Source organism: Scyliorhinus torazame, chromosome 22, assembly GCF_047496885.1.
Source record: "Scyliorhinus torazame isolate Kashiwa2021f chromosome 22, sScyTor2.1, whole genome shotgun sequence".
Lineage (NCBI taxonomy): Eukaryota > Metazoa > Chordata > Chondrichthyes > Carcharhiniformes > Scyliorhinidae > Scyliorhinus > Scyliorhinus torazame.
This window is the reverse complement of record NC_092728.1, coordinates 32,333,445-32,356,683: the sequence shown is the minus strand read 5'-3', so window position 1 is coordinate 32,356,683 and position 23,239 is coordinate 32,333,445.

Sequence of the window (23,239 nt, the reverse complement as noted above, 5' to 3'; positions counted from 1 at the left end):
TAATTCGCCGAGAAAATCAGTTTCTTTCCACAATGAATGTCTGGCAAAAAATAGTAAATTTTAATGCAAGCCGTTCTGAAACCAATCGGCAAATTAGTCAAAACGCTTAACTCGCCGAGAAAATCACTTTTTTCCCCAATGAATGGCTGGCAAAAAATAGTTCATTTTGATGCAAGACGTTCTGAAACGAATCGGCAAATTACTCAAAATGCTTAACTCGCCGGGAAAATCACTTTTTTCCCACAATGAATGGTTGGCAAAAAATAGTTAATTTCAATGCAAGCCGTTCTGAAACCAATCGGCAAATTAGTCAAAACGCTTAACTCGCCGAGAAAATCACTTTTTTCCCACAATGAATGGCTGGCAAAAAATAGTTCATTTTGATGCAAGACGTTCTGAAACGAATCGGAATATTACTCAAAATGCTTAACTCGCCGGGAAAATCACTTTTTTCCCACAATGAATGGTTGGCAAAAAATAGTTAATTTCAATGCAAGCCATTCTCAAACCAACCGGCAAATTACTCAAAATGCTTCCCGCGCCGGGAAAATCACTTTTTTCCCACAATGAATGGTTGGCAAAAAATAGTAAATATCAATGCAAGCCGTTCTGAAACCAATCGGGAAATTACTCAAAATGATTAATTCGCCGAGAAAATCAGTTTCTTTCCACAATGAATGTCTGGCAAAAAATAGTAAATTTTAATGCAAGCCGTTCTGAAACCAATCGGCAAATTAGTCAAAACGCTTAACTCGCCGAGAAAATCACTTTTTTCCCCAATGAATGGCTGGCAAAAAATAGTTCATTTTGATGCAAGACGTTCTGAAACGAATCGGCAAATTACTCAAAATGCTTAACTCGCCGGGAAAATCACTTTTTTCCCACAATGAATGGTTGGCAAAAAATAGTTAATTTCAATGCAAGCCGTTCTGAAACCAATCGGCAAATTACTCAAAATGCTTAACTCGCCGAGAAAATCACTTTTTACCCACAATGAATGTCTGGCAAAAAGTAGTTAATTCTGATGCAAGACGCTCTGAAACGAATCGGCAAATTACTCAAAATGCTTAACTCGCCAGGAAAATCACTTTTTTCCCACAATGAATGTCTGGCAAAAAATAGTTAATTTCAATGCAAGCCGTTCAGAAACCAATCGGCAAATTAGTCAAAACGCTTAACTCGCCGAGAAAATCACCTTTTTCCAACAATGAATGGCTGGCAAAAAATAGTTCATTTTGATGCAAGCCGTTCTGAAACCAATTGGCAAATTACTCAAAATGCTTAACGCACCGAGAAAATCACTTTTTACCCACAATGAATGTCTGGCAAAAAATACTTAATTACAATGCAAGCCGTTATGAAACCAATCGGCAAATTACTCAAAATGCTTATCTCGCTGAGAAAATCACTTTTTTCCCACAATGAATGGCTGGCAAAAAATAGTTCATTTTGATGCAAGACGTTCTGAAACGAATCGGCAAATTACTCAAAATGCTTAACTCGCCGAGAAAATCACTTTTTTCCCACAATGAATGGTTAGCAAAAAATAGTAAATTTCAATGCAAGCCGTTCTGAAACCAATCGTCAAATTACTCAAAATGCATAACTCGCCGTGAAAATCACTTTTGTTCCACAATGAATGTCTGGCAAAAAATAGTAAATTTCAATGCAAGCCGTTCTGAAACCAACCGGCAAATTACTCAAAATGCTTAACGCGCCGAGAAAATCACTTTTTTCCCACAATCAATGTTTGGCAAAAAATAGGTAATTTTGATGCAAGACGTTCTGAAACGAATCGGCAAATTACTCAAAATGCTTAACTCGCCGGGAAAATCACTTTTTTCCCACAATGAATGGTTGGCAAAAAATAGTTAATTTCAATGCAAGCCGTTCTGAAACCAATCGGCAAATTACTCAAAATGCTTAACTCGCCGAGAAAATCACTTTTTACCCACAATGAATGTCTGGCAAAAAGTAGTTAATTCTGATGCAAGACGTTCTGAAACGAATCGGCAAATTACTCAAAATGCTTAACTCGCCAGGAAAATCACTTTTTTCCCACAATGAATGTCTGGTAAAAAATAGTTAATTTCAATGCAAGCCGTTCTGAAACCAATCGGCAAATTAGTCAAAACGCTTAACTCGCCGAGAAAATCACTTTTTTCCAACAATGAATGGCTGGCAAAAAATAGTTCATTTTGATGCAAGCCGTTCTGAAACCAATCGGCAAATTACTCAAAATGCTTAACTCGCCGGGAAAATCACTTTTTTCCCACAATGAATGGTTGGCAAAAAATAGTTAATTACAATGCAAGCCGTTCTGAAACCAATCGGCAAATTACTCAAAATTCTTATCTCGCCGACAAAATCATTTTTTTCCCACAATGAATGGCTGGCAAAACATAGTTCATTTTGATGCAAGACGTCCTGAAACCAATCGGCAAATTACTCAAAATGCTTAACACGCCGAGAAAATCACTTTTTTCCCACAATGAATGGTTAGCAAAAAATAGTAAATTTCAATGCAAGCCGTTCTGAAACCAATCGGTAAATTACTCAAAATGCTTAATTCGCCGAGAAAAATCAGTTTCTTTCCACAATGAATGTCTGGCAAAAAATAGTAAATATTAATGCAAGCCGTTCTGAAACCAATCGGCAAATTAGTCAAAACGCTTAACTCGCCGAGAAAATCACCTTTTTCCAACAATGAATGGCTGGCAAAAAATAGTTCATTTTGATGCAAGCCGTTCTGAAACCAATTGGCAAATTACTCAAAATGCTTAACGCACCGAGAAAATCACTTTTTACCCACAATGAATGTCTGGCAAAAAATACTTAATTACAATGCAAGCCGTTATGAAACCAATCGGCAAATTACTCAAAATGCTTATCTCGCTGAGAAAATCACTTTTTTCCCACAATGAATGGCTGGCAAAAAATAGTTCATTTTGATGCAAGACGTTCTGAAACGAATCGGCAAATTACTCAAAATGCTTAACTCTCCGAGAAAATCACTTTTTTCCCACAATGAATGGTTAGCAAAAAATAGTAAATTTCAATGCAAGCCGTTCTGAAACCAATCGTCAAATTACTCAAAATGCATAACTCGCCGTGAAAATCACTTTTGTTCCACAATGAATGTCTGGCAAAAAATAGTAAATTTCAATGCAAGCCGTTCTGAAACCAACCGGCAAATTACTCAAAATGCTTAACGCGCCGAGAAAATCACTTTTTTCCCACAATCAATGTTTGGCAAAAAATAGGTAATTTTGATGCAAGACGTTCTGAAACGAATCGGCAAATTACTCAAAATGCTTAACTCGCCGGGAAAATCACTTTTTTCCCACAATGAATGGTTGGCAAAAAATAGTTAATTTCAATGCAAGCCGTTCTGAAACCAATCGGCAAATTACTCAAAATGCTTAACTCGCCGAGAAAATCACTTTTTACCCACAATGAATGTCTGGCAAAAAGTAGTTAATTCTGATGCAAGACGTTCTGAAACGAATCGGCAAATTACTCAAAATGCTTCACTCGCCAGGAAAATCACTTTTTTCCCACAATGAATGGTTGGCCATAAATAGTTAATTACAATGCAAGACGTTCTGAAACCAATCGGCAAATTACTCAAAATGCTTAACTCGCCGAGAAAATCACTTTTTACCCACAATGAATGTCTGGCAAAAAGTAGTTAATTCTGATGCAAGACGTTCTGAAACGAATCGGCAAATTACTCAAAATGCTTAACTCGCCAGGAAAATCACTTTTTTCCCACAATGAATGTCTGGTAAAAAATAGTTAATTTCAATGCAAGCCGTTCTGAAACCAATCGGCAAATTAGTCAAAACGCTTAACTCGCCGAGAAAATCACTTTTTTCCAACAATGAATGGCTGGCAAAAAATAGTTCATTTTGATGCAAGCCGTTCTGAAACCAATTGGCAAATTACTCAAAATGCTTAACGCACCGAGAAAATCACTTTTTACCCACAATGAATGTCTGGCAAAAAATACTTAATTACAATGCAAGCCGTTATGAAACCAATCGGCAAATTACTCAAAATGCTTATCTCGCTGAGAAAATCACTTTTTTCCCACAATGAATGGCTGGCAAAAAATAGTTCATTTTGATGCAAGACGTTCTGAAACGAATCGGCAAATTACTCAAAATGCTTAACTCGCCGAGAAAATCACTTTTTTCCCACAATGAATGGTTAGCAAAAAATAGTAAATTTCAATGCAAGCCGTTCTGAAACCAATCGTCAAATTACTCAAAATGCATAACTCGCCGTGAAAATCACTTTTGTTCCACAATGAATGTCTGGCAAAAAATAGTAAATTTCAATGCAAGCCGTTCTGAAACCAACCGGCAAATTACTCAAAATGCTTAACGCGCCGAGAAAATCACTTTTTTCCCACAATCAATGTTTGGCAAAAAATAGGTAATTTTGATGCAAGACGTTCTGAAACGAATCGGCAAATTACTCAAAATGCTTAACTCGCCGGGAAAATCACTTTTTTCCCACAATGAATGGTTGGCAAAAAATAGTTAATTTCAATGCAAGCCGTTCTGAAACCAATCGGCAAATTACTCAAAATGCTTAACTCGCCGAGAAAATCACTTTTTACCCACAATGAATGTCTGGCAAAAAGTAGTTAATTCTGATGCAAGACGTTCTGAAACGAATCGGCAAATTACTCAAAATGCTTCACTCGCCAGGAAAATCACTTTTTTCCCACAATGAATGGTTGGCCATAAATAGTTAATTACAATGCAAGACGTTCTGAAACCAATCGGCAAATTACTCAAAATGCTTAACTCGCCGAGAAAATCACTTTTTACCCACAATGAATGTCTGGCAAAAAGTAGTTAATTCTGATGCAAGACGTTCTGAAACGAATCGGCAAATTACTCAAAATGCTTAACTCGCCAGGAAAATCACTTTTTTCCCACAATGAATGTCTGGTAAAAAATAGTTAATTTCAATGCAAGCCGTTCTGAAACCAATCGGCAAATTAGTCAAAACGCTTAACTCGCCGAGAAAATCACTTTTTTCCAACAATGAATGGCTGGCAAAAAATAGTTCATTTTGATGCAAGCCGTTCTGAAACCAATCGGCAAATTACTCAAAATGCTTAACTCGCCGGGAAAATCACTTTTTTCCCACAATGAATGGTTGGCAAAAAATAGTTAATTACAATGCAAGCCGTTCTGAAACCAATCGGCAAATTACTCAAAATTCTTATCTCGCCGACAAAATCATTTTTTTCCCACAATGAATGGCTGGCAAAACATAGTTCATTTTGATGCAAGACGTCCTGAAACCAATCGGCAAATTACTCAAAATGCTTAACACGCCGAGAAAATCACTTTTTTCCCACAATGAATGGTTAGCAAAAAATAGTAAATTTCAATGCAAGCCGTTCTGAAACCAATCGGTAAATTACTCAAAATGCTTAATTCGCCGAGAAAAATCAGTTTCTTTCCACAATGAATGTCTGGCAAAAAATAGTAAATTTTAATGCAAGCCGTTCTGAAACCAATCGGCAAATTAGTCAAAACGCTTAACTCGCCGAGAAAATCACTTTTTTCCCCAATGAATGGCTGGTAAAAAATAGTTCATTTTGATGCAAGACGTTCTGAAACGAATCGGCAAATTACTCAAAATGCTTAACTCGCCAGGAAAATCACTTTTTTCCCACAATGAATGGTTGGCAAAAAATAGTTAATTTCAATGCAAGCCGTTCTGAAACCAATCGGCAAATTACTCAAAATGCTTAACTCGCCGAGAAAATCACTTTTTACCCACAATGAATGTCTGGCAAAAAGTAGTTAATTCTGATGCAAGACGCTCTGAAACGAATCGGCAAATTACTCAAAATGCTTAACTCGCCAGGAAAATCACTTTTTTCCCACAATGAATGTCTGGCAAAAAATAGTTAATTTCAATGCAAGCCGTTCAGAAACCAATCGGCAAATTAGTCAAAACGCTTAACTCGCCGAGAAAATCACCTTTTTCCAACAATGAATGGCTGGCAAAAAATAGTTCATTTTGATGCAAGCCGTTCTCAAACCAATTGGCAAATTACTCAAAATGCTTAACGCACCGAGAAAATCACTTTTACCCACAATGAATGTCTGGCAAAAAATACTTAATTACAATGCAAGCCGTTATGAAATCAATCGGCAAATTACTCAAAATGCTTATCTCGCTGAGAAAATCACTTTTTTCCCACAATGAATGGCTGGCAAAAAATAGTTCATTTTGATGCAAGACGTTCTGAAACGAATCGGCAAATTACTCAAAATGCTTAACTCGCCGAGAAAATCACTTTTTTCCCACAATGAATGGTTAGCAAAAAATAGTAAATTTCAATGCAAGCCGTTCTGAAACCAATCGTCAAATTACTCAAAATGCATAACTCGCCGTGAAAATCACTTTTGTTCCACAATGAATGTCTGGCAAAAAATAGTAAATTTCAATGCAAGCCGTTCTGAAACCAACCGGCAAATTACTCAAAATGCTTAACGCGCCGAGAAAATCACTTTTTTCCCACAATCAATGTTTGGCAAAAAATAGGTAATTTTGATGCAAGACGTTCTGAAACGAATCGGCAAATTACTCAAAATGCTTAACTCGCCGGGAAAATCACTTTTTTCCCACAATGAATGGTTGGCAAAAAATAGTTAATTTCAATGCAAGCCGTTCTGAAACCAATCGGCAAATTACTCAAAATGCTTAACTCGCCGAGAAAATCACTTTTTACCCACAATGAATGTCTGGCAAAAAGTAGTTAATTCTGATGCAAGACGTTCTGAAACGAATCGGCAAATTACTCAAAATGCTTAACTCGCCAGGAAAATCACTTTTTTCCCACAATGAATGTCTGGTAAAAAATAGTTAATTTCAATGCAAGCCGTTCTGAAACCAATCGGCAAATTAGTCAAAACGCTTAACTCGCCGAGAAAATCACTTTTTTCCAACAATGAATGGCTGGCAAAAAATAGTTCATTTTGATGCAAGCCGTTCTGAAACCAATCGGCAAATTACTCAAAATGCTTAACGCACCGAGAAAATCACTTTTTACCCACAATGAATGTCTGGCAAAAAATAGTTAATTACAATGCAAGCCGTTATGAAACCAATCGGCAAATTACTCAAAATTCTTATCTCGCCGAGAAAATCACTTTTTTCCCACAATGAATGGCTGGCAAAAAATAGTTCATTTTGATGCAAGACGTTCTGAAACGAATCGGCAAATTACTCAAAATGCTTAACTCGCCGAGAAAATCACTTTTTTCCCACAATGAATGGTTAGCAAAAAATAGTAAATTTCAATGCAAGCCGTTCTGAAACCAATCGTCAAATTACTCAAAATGCATAACTCGCCGTGAAAATCACTTTTGTTCCACAATGAATGTCTGGCAAAAAATAGGAAATATCAATGCAACCCGTTCTGAAACCAACCGGCAAATTACTCAAAATGCTTAACGCGCCGAGAAAATCACTTTTTTCCCACAATGAATGTCTGGCAAAAAATAGTTAATTTTGATGCAAGACGTTCTGAAACGAATCGGCAAATTACTCAAAATGCTTAACTCGCCGGGAATATCACTTTTTTCCCACAATGAATGGTTGGCAAAAAATAGTTAATTTCAATGCAAGCCGTACTGAAACCAATCGGCAAATTACTCAAAATGCTTAACTCGCCGAGAAAATCACTTTTTACCCACAATGAATGTCTGGCATAAAGTAGTTAATTCTGATGCAAGACGTTCTGAAACGAATCGGCAAATTACTCAAAATGCTTAACTCGCCAGGAAAATCACTTTTTTCCCACAATGAATGTCTGGCAAAAAATAGTTAATTTCAATGCAAGCCGTTCTGAAACCAATCGGCAAATTAGTCAAAACGCTTAACTCGCCGAGAAAATCACTTTTTTCCAACAATGAATGGCTGGCAAAAAATAGTTCATTTTGATGCAAGACGTTCTGAAACGAATCGGCAAATTACTCAAAATGCTTAACTCGCCGAGAAAATCACTTTTTTCCCACAATGAATGGTTAGCAAAAAATAGTAAATTTCAATGCAAGCCGTTCTGAAACCAATCGTCAAATTACTCAAAATGCATAACGCGCCGTGAAAATCACTTTTGTTCCACAATGAATGTCTGGCAAAAAATAGTAAATTTCAATGCAAGCCGTTCTGAAACCAACCGGCAAATTACTCAAAATGCTTAACGCGCCGAGAAAATCACTTTTTTCCCACAATCAATGTTTGGCAAAAAATAGGTAATTTTGATGCAAGACGTTCTGAAACGAATCGGCAAATTACTCAAAATGCTTAACTCGCTGAGAAAATCACTTTTTTCCCACAATGAATGGCTGGCAAAAAATAGTTCATTTTGATGCAAGACGTTCTGAAACGAATCGGCAAATTACTCAAAATGCTTAACTCTCCGAGAAAATCACTTTTTTCCCACAATGAATGGTTAGCAAAAAATAGTAAATTTCAATGCAAGCCGTTCTGAAACCAATCGTCAAATTACTCAAAATGCATAACTCGCCGTGAAAATCACTTTTGTTCCACAATGAATGTCTGGCAAAAAATAGTAAATTTCAATGCAAGCCGTTCTGAAACCAACCGGCAAATTACTCAAAATGCTTAACGCGCCGAGAAAATCACTTTTTTCCCACAATCAATGTTTGGCAAAAAATAGGTAATTTTGATGCAAGACGTTCTGAAACGAATCGGCAAATTACTCAAAATGCTTAACTCGCCGGGAAAATCACTTTTTTCCCACAATGAATGGTTGGCAAAAAATAGTTAATTTCAATGCAAGCCGTTCTGAAACCAATCGGCAAATTACTCAAAATGCTTAACTCGCCGAGAAAATCACTTTTTACCCACAATGAATGTCTGGCAAAAAGTAGTTAATTCTGATGCAAGACGTTCTGAAACGAATCGGCAAATTACTCAAAATGCTTCACTCGCCAGGAAAATCACTTTTTTCCCACAATGAATGGTTGGCCATAAATAGTTAATTACAATGCAAGACGTTCTGAAACCAATCGGCAAATTACTCAAAATGCTTAACTCGCCGAGAAAATCACTTTTTACCCACAATGAATGTCTGGCAAAAAGTAGTTAATTCTGATGCAAGACGTTCTGAAACGAATCGGCAAATTACTCAAAATGCTTAACTCGCCAGGAAAATCACTTTTTTCCCACAATGAATGTCTGGTAAAAAATAGTTAATTTCAATGCAAGCCGTTCTGAAACCAATCGGCAAATTAGTCAAAACGCTTAACTCGCCGAGAAAATCACTTTTTTCCAACAATGAATGGCTGGCAAAAAATAGTTCATTTTGATGCAAGCCGTTCTGAAACCAATTGGCAAATTACTCAAAATGCTTAACGCACCGAGAAAATCACTTTTTACCCACAATGAATGTCTGGCAAAAAATACTTAATTACAATGCAAGCCGTTATGAAACCAATCGGCAAATTACTCAAAATGCTTATCTCGCTGAGAAAATCACTTTTTTCCCACAATGAATGGCTGGCAAAAAATAGTTCATTTTGATGCAAGACGTTCTGAAACGAATCGGCAAATTACTCAAAATGCTTAACTCGCCGAGAAAATCACTTTTTTCCCACAATGAATGGTTAGCAAAAAATAGTAAATTTCAATGCAAGCCGTTCTGAAACCAATCGTCAAATTACTCAAAATGCATAACTCGCCGTGAAAATCACTTTTGTTCCACAATGAATGTCTGGCAAAAAATAGTAAATTTCAATGCAAGCCGTTCTGAAACCAACCGGCAAATTACTCAAAATGCTTAACGCGCCGAGAAAATCACTTTTTTCCCACAATCAATGTTTGGCAAAAAATAGGTAATTTTGATGCAAGACGTTCTGAAACGAATCGGCAAATTACTCAAAATGCTTAACTCGCCGGGAAAATCACTTTTTTCCCACAATGAATGGTTGGCAAAAAATAGTTAATTTCAATGCAAGCCGTTCTGAAACCAATCGGCAAATTACTCAAAATGCTTAACTCGCCGAGAAAATCACTTTTTACCCACAATGAATGTCTGGCAAAAAGTAGTTAATTCTGATGCAAGACGTTCTGAAACGAATCGGCAAATTACTCAAAATGCTTCACTCGCCAGGAAAATCACTTTTTTCCCACAATGAATGGTTGGCCATAAATAGTTAATTACAATGCAAGACGTTCTGAAACCAATCGGCAAATTACTCAAAATGCTTAACTCGCCGAGAAAATCACTTTTTACCCACAATGAATGTCTGGCAAAAAGTAGTTAATTCTGATGCAAGACGTTCTGAAACGAATCGGCAAATTACTCAAAATGCTTAACTCGCCAGGAAAATCACTTTTTTCCCACAATGAATGTCTGGTAAAAAATAGTTAATTTCAATGCAAGCCGTTCTGAAACCAATCGGCAAATTAGTCAAAACGCTTAACTCGCCGAGAAAATCACTTTTTTCCAACAATGAATGGCTGGCAAAAAATAGTTCATTTTGATGCAAGCCGTTCTGAAACCAATCGGCAAATTACTCAAAATGCTTAACTCGCCGGGAAAATCACTTTTTTCCCACAATGAATGGTTGGCAAAAAATAGTTAATTACAATGCAAGCCGTTCTGAAACCAATCGGCAAATTACTCAAAATTCTTATCTCGCCGACAAAATCATTTTTTTCCCACAATGAATGGCTGGCAAAACATAGTTCATTTTGATGCAAGACGTCCTGAAACCAATCGGCAAATTACTCAAAATGCTTAACACGCCGAGAAAATCACTTTTTTCCCACAATGAATGGTTCGCAAAAAATAGTAAATTTCAATGCAAGCCGTTCTGAAACCAATCGGTAAATTACTCAAAATGCTTAATTCGCCGAGAAAAATCAGTTTCTTTCCACAATGAATGTCTGGCAAAAAATAGTAAATTTTAATGCAAGCCGTTCTGAAACCAATCGGCAAATTAGTCAAAACGCTTAACTCGCCGAGAAAATCACTTTTTTCCCCAATGAATGGCTGGTAAAAAATAGTTCATTTTGATGCAAGACGTTCTGAAACGAATCGGCAAATTACTCAAAATGCTTAACTCGCCAGGAAAATCACTTTTTTCCCACAATGAATGGTTGGCAAAAAATAGTTAATTTCAATGCAAGCCGTTCTGAAACCAATCGGCAAATTACTCAAAATGCTTAACTCGCCGAGAAAATCACTTTTTACCCACAATGAATGTCTGGCAAAAAGTAGTTAATTCTGATGCAAGACGCTCTGAAACGAATCGGCAAATTACTCAAAATGCTTAACTCGCCAGGAAAATCACTTTTTTCCCACAATGAATGTCTGGCAAAAAATAGTTAATTTCAATGCAAGCCGTTCAGAAACCAATCGGCAAATTAGTCAAAACGCTTAACTCGCCGAGAAAATCACCTTTTTCCAACAATGAATGGCTGGCAAAAAATAGTTCATTTTGATGCAAGCCGTTCTCAAACCAATTGGCAAATTACTCAAAATGCTTAACGCACCGAGAAAATCACTTTTACCCACAATGAATGTCTGGCAAAAAATACTTAATTACAATGCAAGCCGTTATGAAATCAATCGGCAAATTACTCAAAATGCTTATCTCGCTGAGAAAATCACTTTTTTCCCACAATGAATGGCTGGCAAAAAATAGTTCATTTTGATGCAAGACGTTCTGAAACGAATCGGCAAATTACTCAAAATGCTTAACTCGCCGAGAAAATCACTTTTTTCCCACAATGAATGGTTAGCAAAAAATAGTAAATTTCAATGCAAGCCGTTCTGAAACCAATCGTCAAATTACTCAAAATGCATAACTCGCCGTGAAAATCACTTTTGTTCCACAATGAATGTCTGGCAAAAAATAGTAAATTTCAATGCAAGCCGTTCTGAAACCAACCGGCAAATTACTCAAAATGCTTAACGCGCCGAGAAAATCACTTTTTTCCCACAATCAATGTTTGGCAAAAAATAGGTAATTTTGATGCAAGACGTTCTGAAACGAATCGGCAAATTACTCAAAATGCTTAACTCGCCGGGAAAATCACTTTTTTCCCACAATGAATGGTTGGCAAAAAATAGTTAATTTCAATGCAAGCCGTTCTGAAACCAATCGGCAAATTACTCAAAATGCTTAACTCGCCGAGAAAATCACTTTTTACCCACAATGAATGTCTGGCAAAAAGTAGTTAATTCTGATGCAAGACGTTCTGAAACGAATCGGCAAATTACTCAAAATGCTTAACTCGCCAGGAAAATCACTTTTTTCCCACAATGAATGTCTGGTAAAAAATAGTTAATTTCAATGCAAGCCGTTCTGAAACCAATCGGCAAATTAGTCAAAACGCTTAACTCGCCGAGAAAATCACTTTTTTCCAACAATGAATGGCTGGCAAAAAATAGTTCATTTTGATGCAAGCCGTTCTGAAACCAATCGGCAAATTACTCAAAATGCTTAACGCACCGAGAAAATCACTTTTTACCCACAATGAATGTCTGGCAAAAAATAGTTAATTACAATGCAAGCCGTTATGAAACCAATCGGCAAATTACTCAAAATTCTTATCTCGCCGAGAAAATCACTTTTTTCCCACAATGAATGGCTGGCAAAAAATAGTTCATTTTGATGCAAGACGTTCTGAAACGAATCGGCAAATTACTCAAAATGCTTAACTCGCCGAGAAAATCACTTTTTTCCCACAATGAATGGTTAGCAAAAAATAGTAAATTTCAATGCAAGCCGTTCTGAAACCAATCGTCAAATTACTCAAAATGCATAACTCGCCGTGAAAATCACTTTTGTTCCACAATGAATGTCTGGCAAAAAATAGGAAATATCAATGCAACCCGTTCTGAAACCAACCGGCAAATTACTCAAAATGCTTAACGCGCCGAGAAAATCACTTTTTTCCCACAATGAATGTCTGGCAAAAAATAGTTAATTTTGATGCAAGACGTTCTGAAACGAATCGGCAAATTACTCAAAATGCTTAACTCGCCGGGAATATCACTTTTTTCCCACAATGAATGGTTGGCAAAAAATAGTTAATTTCAATGCAAGCCGTACTGAAACCAATCGGCAAATTACTCAAAATGCTTAACTCGCCGAGAAAATCACTTTTTACCCACAATGAATGTCTGGCATAAAGTAGTTAATTCTGATGCAAGACGTTCTGAAACGAATCGGCAAATTACTCAAAATGCTTAACTCGCCAGGAAAATCACTTTTTTCCCACAATGAATGTCTGGCAAAAAATAGTTAATTTCAATGCAAGCCGTTCTGAAACCAATCGGCAAATTAGTCAAAACGCTTAACTCGCCGAGAAAATCACTTTTTTCCAACAATGAATGGCTGGCAAAAAATAGTTCATTTTGATGCAAGACGTTCTGAAACGAATCGGCAAATTACTCAAAATGCTTAACTCGCCGAGAAAATCACTTTTTTCCCACAATGAATGGTTAGCAAAAAATAGTAAATTTCAATGCAAGCCGTTCTGAAACCAATCGTCAAATTACTCAAAATGCATAACGCGCCGTGAAAATCACTTTTGTTCCACAATGAATGTCTGGCAAAAAATAGTAAATTTCAATGCAAGCCGTTCTGAAACCAACCGGCAAATTACTCAAAATGCTTAACGCGCCGAGAAAATCACTTTTTTCCCACAATCAATGTTTGGCAAAAAATAGGTAATTTTGATGCAAGACGTTCTGAAACGAATCGGCAAATTACTCAAAATGCTTAACTCGCCGGGAATATCACTTTTTTCCCACAATGAATGGTTGGCAAAAAATAGTTAATTTCAATGCAAGCCGTTCTGAAACCAATCGGCAAATTACTCAAAATGCTTAACTCGCCGAGAAAATCACTTTTTACCCACAATGAATGTCTGGCAAAAAGTAGTTAATTCTGATGCAAGACGTTCTGAAACGAATCGGCAAATTACTCAAAATGCTTAACTCGCCAGGAAAATCACTTTTTTCCCACAATGAATGTCTGGTAAAAAATAGTTAATTTCAATGCAAGCCGTTCTGAAACCAATCGGCAAATTAGTCAAAACGCTTAACTCGCCGAGAAAATCACTTTTTTCCAACAATGAATGGCTGGCAAAAAATAGTTCATTTTGATGCAAGCCGTTCTGAAACCAATCGGCAAATTACTCAAAATGCTTAACTCGCCGGGAAAATCACTTTTTTCCCACAATGAATGGTTGGCAAAAAATAGTTAATTACAATGCAAGCCGTTCTGAAACCAATCGGCAAATTACTCAAAATTCTTATCTCGCCGACAAAATCATTTTTTTCCCACAATGAATGGCTGGCAAAACATAGTTCATTTTGATGCAAGACGTCCTGAAACCAATCGGCAAATTACTCAAAATGCTTAACACGCCGAGAAAATCACTTTTTTCCCACAATGAATGGTTAGCAAAAAATAGTAAATTTCAATGCAAGCCGTTCTGAAACCAATCGGTAAATTACTCAAAATGCTTAATTCGCCGAGAAAAATCAGTTTCTTTCCACAATGAATGTCTGGCAAAAAATAGTAAATTTTAATGCAAGCCGTTCTGAAACCAATCGGCAAATTAGTCAAAACGCTTAACTCGCCGAGAAAATCACTTTTTTCCCCAATGAATGGCTGGCAAAAAATAGTTCATTTTGATGCAAGACGTTCTGAAACGAATCGGCAAATTACTCAAAATGCTTAACTCGCCGGGAAAATCACTTTTTTCCCACAATGAATGGTTGGCAAAAAATAGTTAATTTCAATGCAAGCCGTTCTGAAACCAATCGGCAAATTACTCAAAATGCTTAACTCGCCGAGAAAATCACTTTTTACCCACAATGAATGTCTGGCAAAAAGTAGTTAATTCTGATGCAAGACGCTCTGAAACGAATCGGCAAATTACTCAAAATGCTTAACTCGCCAGGAAAATCACTTTTTTCCCACAATGAATGTCTGGCAAAAAATAGTTGATTTCAATGCAAGCCGTTCAGAAACCAATCGGCAAATTAGTCAAAACGCTTAACTCGCCGAGAAAATCACCTTTTTCCAACAATGAATGGCTGGCAAAAAATAGTTCATTTTGATGCAAGCCGTTCTGAAACCAATTGGCAAATTACTCAAAATGCTTAACGCACCGAGAAAATCACTTTTTACCCACAATGAATGTCTGGCAAAAAATACTTAATTACAATGCAAGCCGTTATGAAACCAATCGGCAAATTACTCAAAATGCTTATCTCGCTGAGAAAATCACTTTTTTCCCACAATGAATGGCTGGCAAAAAATAGTTCATTTTGATGCAAGACGTTCTGAAACGAATCGGCAAATTACTCAAAATGCTTAACTCTCCGAGAAAATCACTTTTTTCCCACAATGAATGGTTAGCAAAAAATAGTAAATTTCAATGCAAGCCGTTCTGAAACCAATCGTCAAATTACTCAAAATGCATAACTCGCCGTGAAAATCACTTTTGTTCCACAATGAATGTCTGGCAAAAAATAGTAAATTTCAATGCAAGCCGTTCTGAAACCAACCGGCAAATTACTCAAAATGCTTAACGCGCCGAGAAAATCACTTTTTTCCCACAATCAATGTTTGGCAAAAAATAGGTAATTTTGATGCAAGACGTTCTGAAACGAATCGGCAAATTACTCAAAATGCTTAACTCGCCGGGAAAATCACTTTTTTCCCACAATGAATGGTTGGCAAAAAATAGTTAATTTCAATGCAAGCCGTTCTGAAACCAATCGGCAAATTACTCAAAATGCTTAACTCGCCGAGAAAATCACTTTTTACCCACAATGAATGTCTGGCAAAAAGTAGTTAATTCTGATGCAAGACGTTCTGAAACGAATCGGCAAATTACTCAAAATGCTTCACTCGCCAGGAAAATCACTTTTTTCCCACAATGAATGGTTGGCCATAAATAGTTAATTACAATGCAAGACGTTCTGAAACCAATCGGCAAATTACTCAAAATGCTTAACTCGCCGAGAAAATCACTTTTTACCCACAATGAATGTCTGGCAAAAAGTAGTTAATTCTGATGCAAGACGTTCTGAAACGAATCGGCAAATTACTCAAAATGCTTAACTCGCCAGGAAAATCACTTTTTTCCCACAATGAATGTCTGGTAAAAAATAGTTAATTTCAATGCAAGCCGTTCTGAAACCAATCGGCAAATTAGTCAAAACGCTTAACTCGCCGAGAAAATCACTTTTTTCCAACAATGAATGGCTGGCAAAAAATAGTTCATTTTGATGCAAGCCGTTCTGAAACCAATTGGCAAATTACTCAAAATGCTTAACGCACCGAGAAAATCACTTTTTACCCACAATGAATGTCTGGCAAAAAATACTTAATTACAATGCAAGCCGTTATGAAACCAATCGGCAAATTACTCAAAATGCTTATCTCGCTGAGAAAATCACTTTTTTCCCACAATGAATGGCTGGCAAAAAATAGTTCATTTTGATGCAAGACGTTCTGAAACGAATCGGCAAATTACTCAAAATGCTTAACTCGCCGAGAAAATCACTTTTTTCCCACAATGAATGGTTAGCAAAAAATAGTAAATTTCAATGCAAGCCGTTCTGAAACCAATCGTCAAATTACTCAAAATGCATAACTCGCCGTGAAAATCACTTTTGTTCCACAATGAATGTCTGGCAAAAAATAGTAAATTTCAATGCAAGCCGTTCTGAAACCAACCGGCAAATTACTCAAAATGCTTAACGCGCCGAGAAAATCACTTTTTTCCCACAATCAATGTTTGGCAAAAAATAGGTAATTTTGATGCAAGACGTTCTGAAACGAATCGGCAAATTACTCAAAATGCTTAACTCGCCGGGAAAATCACTTTTTTCCCACAATGAATGGTTGGCAAAAAATAGTTAATTTCAATGCAAGCCGTTCTGAAACCAATCGGCAAATTACTCAAAATGCTTAACTCGCCGAGAAAATCACTTTTTACCCACAATGAATGTCTGGCAAAAAGTAGTTAATTCTGATGCAAGACGTTCTGAAACGAATCGGCAAATTACTCAAAATGCTTCACTCGCCAGGAAAATCACTTTTTTCCCACAATGAATGGTTGGCCATAAATAGTTAATTACAATGCAAGACGTTCTGAAACCAATCGGCAAATTACTCAAAATGCTTAACTCGCCGAGAAAATCACTTTTTACCCACAATGAATGTCTGGCAAAAAGTAGTTAATTCTGATGCAAGACGTTCTGAAACGAATCGGCAAATTACTCAAAATGCTTAACTCGCCAGGAAAATCACTTTTTTCCCACAATGAATGTCTGGTAAAAAATAGTTAATTTCAATGCAAGCCGTTCTGAAACCAATCGGCAAATTAGTCAAAACGCTTAACTCGCCGAGAAAATCACTTTTTTCCAACAATGAATGGCTGGCAAAAAATAGTTCATTTTGATGCAAGCCGTTCTGAAACCAATCGGCAAATTACTCAAAATGCTTAACTCGCCGGGAAAATCACTTTTTTCCCACAATGAATGGTTGGCAAAAAATAGTTAATTACAATGCAAGCCGTTCTGAAACCAATCGGCAAATTACTCAAAATTCTTATCTCGCCGACAAAATCATTTTTTTCCCACAATGAATGGCTGGCAAAACATAGTTCATTTTGATGCAAGACGTCCTGAAACCAATCGGCAAATTACTCAAAATGCTTAACACGCCGAGAAAATCACTTTTTTCCCACAATGAATGGTTAGCAAAAAATAGTAAATTTCAATGCAAGCCGTTCTGAAACCAATCGGTAAATTACTCAAAATGCTTAATTCGCCGAGAAAAATCAGTTTCTTTCCACAATGAATGTCTGGCAAAAAATAATAAATTTTAATGCAAGCCGTTCTGAAACCAATCGGCAAATTAGTCAAAACGCTTAACTCGCCGAGAAAATCACTTTTTTCCCCAATGAATGGCTGGCAAAAAATAGTTCATTTTGATGCAAGACGTTCTGAAACGAATCGGCAAATTACTCAAAATGCTTAACTCGCCAGGAAAATCACTTTTTTCCCACAATGAATGGTTGGCAAAAAATAGTTAATTTCAATGCAAGCCGTTCTGAAACCAATCGGCAAATTACTCAAAATGCTTAACTCGCCGAGAAAATCACTTTTTACCCACAATGAATGTCTGGCAAAAAGTAGTTAATTCTGATGCAAGACGCTCTGAAACGAATCGGCAAATTACTCAAAATGCTTAACTCGCCAGGAAAATCACTTTTTTCCCACAATGAATGTCTGGCAAAAAATAGTTAATTTCAATGCAAGCCGTTATGAAACCAATCGGCAAATTAGTCAAAACGCTTAACTCGCCGAGAAAATCACCTTTTTCCAACAATGAATGGCTGGCAAAAAATAGTTCATTTTGATGCAAGCCGTTCTGAAACCAATTGGCAAATTACTCAAAATGCTTAACGCACCGAGAAAATCACTTTTTACCCACAATGAATGTCTGGCAAAAAATACTTAATTACAATGCAAGCCGTTATGAAACCAATCGGCAAATTACTCAAAATGCTTATCTCGCTGAGAAAATCACTTTTTTCCCACAATGAATGGCTGGCAAAAAATAGTTCATTTTGATGCAAGACGTTCTGAAACGAATCGGCAAATTACTCAAAATGCTTAACTCGCCGAGAAAATCACTTTTTTCCCACAATGAATGGTTAGCAAAAAATAGTAAATTTCAATGCAAGCCGTTCTGAAACCAATCGTCAAATTACTCAAAATGCATAACTCGCCGTGAAAATCACTTTTGTTCCACAATGAATGTCTGGCAAAAAATAGTAAATTTCAATGCAAGCCGTTCTGAAACCAACCGGCAAATTACTCAAAATGCTTAACGCGCCGAGAAAATCACTTTTTTCCCACAATCAATGTTTGGCAAAAAATAGGTAATTTTGATGCAAGACGTTCTGAAACGAATCGGCAAATTACTCAAAATGCTTAACTCGCCGGGAAAATCACTTTTTTCCCACAATGAATGGTTGGCAAAAAATAGTTAATTTCAATGCAAGCCGTTCTGAAACCAATCGGCAAATTACTCAAAATGCTTAACTCGCCGAGAAAATCACTTTTTACCCACAATGAATGTCTGGCAAAAAGTAGTTAATTCTGATGCAAGACGTTCTGAAACGAATCGGCAAATTACTCAAAATGCTTAACTCGCCAGGAAAATCACTTTTTTCCCACAATGAATGTCTGGTAAAAAATAGTTAATTTCAATGCAAGCCGTTCTGAAACCAATCGGCAAATTAGTCAAAACGCTTAACTCGCCGAGAAAATCACTTTTTTCCAACAATGAATGGCTGGCAAAAAATAGTTCATTTTGATGCAAGCCGTTCTGAAACCAATCGGCAAATTACTCAAAATGCTTAACGCACCGAGAAAATCACTTTTTACCCACAATGAATGTCTGGCAAAAAATAGTTAATTACAATGCAAGCCGTTATGAAACCAATCGGCAAATTACTCAAAATTCTTATCTCGCCGAGAAAATCACTTTTTTCCCACAATGAATGGCTGGCAAAAAATAGTTCATTTTGATGCAAGACGTTCTGAAACGAATCGGCAAATTACTCAAAATGCTTAACTCGCCGAGAAAATCACTTTTTTCCCACAATGAATGGTTAGCAAAAAATAGTAAATTTCAATGCAAGCCGTTCTGAAACCAATCGTCAAATTACTCAAAATGCATAACTCGCCGTGAAAATCACTTTTGTTCCACAATGAATGTCTGGCAAAAAATAGGAAATATCAATGCAACCCGTTCTGAAACCAACCGGCAAATTACTCAAAATGCTTAACGCGCCGAGAAAATCACTTTTTTCCCACAATGAATGTCTGGCAAAAAATAGTTAATTTTGATGCAAGACGTTCTGAAACGAATCGGCAAATTACTCAAAATGCTTAACTCGCCGGGAATATCACTTTTTTCCCACAATGAATGGTTGGCAAAAAATAGTTAATTTCAATGCAAGCCGTACTGAAACCAATCGGCAAATTACTCAAAATGCTTAACTCGCCGAGAAAATCACTTTTTACCCACAATGAATGTCTGGCATAAAGTAGTTAATTCTGATGCAAGACGTTCTGAAACGAATCGGCAAATTACTCAAAATGCTTAACTCGCCAGGAAAATCACTTTTTTCCCACAATGAATGTCTGGCAAAAAATAGTTAATTTCAATGCAAGCCGTTCTGAAACCAATCGGCAAATTAGTCAAAACGCTTAACTCGCCGAGAAAATCACTTTTTTCCAACAATGAATGGCTGGCAAAAAATAGTTCATTTTGATGCAAGACGTTCTGAAACGAATCGGCAAATTACTCAAAATGCTTAACTCGCCGAGAAAATCACTTTTTTCCCACAATGAATGGTTAGCAAAAAATAGTAAATTTCAATGCAAGCCGTTCTGAAACCAATCGTCAAATTACTCAAAATGCATAACGCGCCGTGAAAATCACTTTTGTTCCACAATGAATGTCTGGCAAAAAATAGTAAATTTCAATGCAAGCCGTTCTGAAACCAACCGGCAAATTACTCAAAATGCTTAACGCGCCGAGAAAATCACTTTTTTTCCCACAATCAATGTTTGGCAAAAAATAGGTAATTTTGATGCAAGACGTTCTGAAACGAATCGGCAAATTACTCAAAATGCTTAACTCGCCGGGAAAATCACTTTTTTCCCACAATGAATGGTTGGCAAAAAATAGTTAATTTCAATGCAAGCCGTTCTGAAACCAATCGGCAAATTACTCAAAATGCTTAACTCGCCGAGAAAATCACTTTTTACCCACAATGAATGTCTGGCAAAAAGTAGTTAATTCTGATGCAAGACGTTCTGAAACGAATCGGCAAATTACTCAAAATGCTTAACTCGCCAGGAAAATCACTTTTTTCCCACAATGAATGTCTGGTAAAAAATAGTTAATTTCAATGCAAGCCGTTCTGAAACCAATCGGCAAATTAGTCAAAACGCTTAACTCGCCGAGAAAATCACTTTTTTCCAACAATGAATGGCTGGCAAAAAATAGTTCATTTTGATGCAAGCCGTTCTGAAACCAATCGGCAAATTACTCAAAATGCTTAACGCACCGAGAAAATCACTTTTTACCCACAATGAATATCTGGCAAAAAATAGTTAATTACAATGCAAGCCGTTATGAAACCAATCGGCAAATTACTCAAAATGCTTATCTCGCCGAGAAAATCACTTTTTTCCCACAATGAATGGCTGGCAAAAAATAGTTCATTTTGATGCAAGACGTTCTGAAACGAATCGGCAAATTACTCAAAATGCTTAACTCGCCGAGAAAATCACTTTTTTCCCACAATGAATGGTTAGCAAAAAATAGTAAATTTCAATGCAAGCCGTTCTGAAACCAATCGTCAAATTACTCAAAATGCATAACTCGCCGTGAAAATCACTTTTGTTCCACAATGAATGTCTGGCAAAAAATAGTAAATTTCAATGCAAGCCGTTCTGAAACCAATCGTCAAATTACTCAAAATGCATAAGTCGCCGTGAAAATCACTTTTGTTCCACAATGAATGTCTGGCAAAAAATAGTAAATATCAATGCAACCCGTTCTGAAACCAACCGGCAAATTACTCAAAATGCTTAACGCGCCGAGAAAATCACTTTTTTCCCACAATGAATGTCTGGCAAAAAATAGTTAATTTTGATGCAAGACGTTCTGAAACGAATCGGCAAATTACTCAAAATGCTTAACTCGCCGGGAAAATCACTTTTTTCCCACAATGAATGGTTGGCAAAAAATAGTTAATTTCAATGCAAGCCGTTCTGAAACCAATCGGCAAATTACTCAAAATGCTTAACTCGCCGAGAAAATCACTTTTTACCCACAATGAATGTCTGGCAAAAAGTAGTTAATTCTGATGCAAGACGTTCTGAAACGAATCGGCAAATTACTCAAAATGCTTAACTCGCCAGGAAAATCACTTTTTTCCCACAATGAATGTCTGGCAAAAAATAGTTAATTTCAATGCAAGCCGTTCTGAAACCAATCGGCAAATTAGTCAAAACGCTTAACTCGCCGAGAAAATCACTTTTTTCCAACAATGAATGGCTGGCAAAAAATAGTTCATTTTGATGCAAGCCGTTCTGAAACCAATCGGCAAATTACTCAAAATGCTTATCTCGCCGAGAAAATCACTTTTTTCCCACAATGAATGGCTGGCAAAAAATAGTTCATTTTGATGCAAGACGTTCTGAAACGAATCGGCAAATTACTCAAAATGCTTCACTCGCCGAGAAAATCACTTTTTTCCCACAATGAATGGTTAGCAAAAAATAGTAAATTTCAATGCAAGCCGTTCTGAAACCAATCGTCAAATTACTCAAAATGCATAACTCGCCGTGAAAATCACCTTTGTTCCACAATGAATGTCTGGCAAAAAATAGTAAATTTCAATGCAAGCCGTTCTGAAACCAACCGGCAAATTACTCAAAATGCTTAACTCGCCGAGAAAATCACTTTTTACCCACAATGAATGTCTGGCAAAAAGTAGTTAATTCTGATGCAAGACGTTCTGAAACGAATCGGCAAATTACTCAAAATGCTTCACTCGCCAGGAAAATCACTTTTTTCCCACAATGTATGGTTGGCAAAAAATAGTTAATTACAATGCAAGACGTTCTGAAACCAATCGGCAAATTACTCAAAATGCTTATCTCGCCGAGAAAATCACTTTTTTCCCACAATGAATGGCTGGCAAAAAATAGTTCATTTTGATGCAAGCCGTTCTGAAACGAATCGGCAAATTACTCAAAATGCTTAACTCGCCGGGAAAATCACTTTTTTCCCACAATGAATGGTTGGCAAAAAATAGTTAATTTCAATGCAAGCCATTCTCAAAGCAACCGGCAAATTACTCAAAATGCTTAACGCGCCGGGAAAATCACTTTTTTCCCACAATGAATGGTTGGCAAAAAATAGTAAATATCAATGCAAGCCGTTCTGAAACCAATCGGGAAATTACTCAAAATGCTTAACGCGCAGAGAAAATCACTTTTGTTCCACAATGAATGTCTGGCACAAAATAGTAAATTTCAATGCAAGCCGTTCTGAAACCAATCGGCAAATTAGTCAAAACGCTTAACTCGCCGAGAAAATCACTT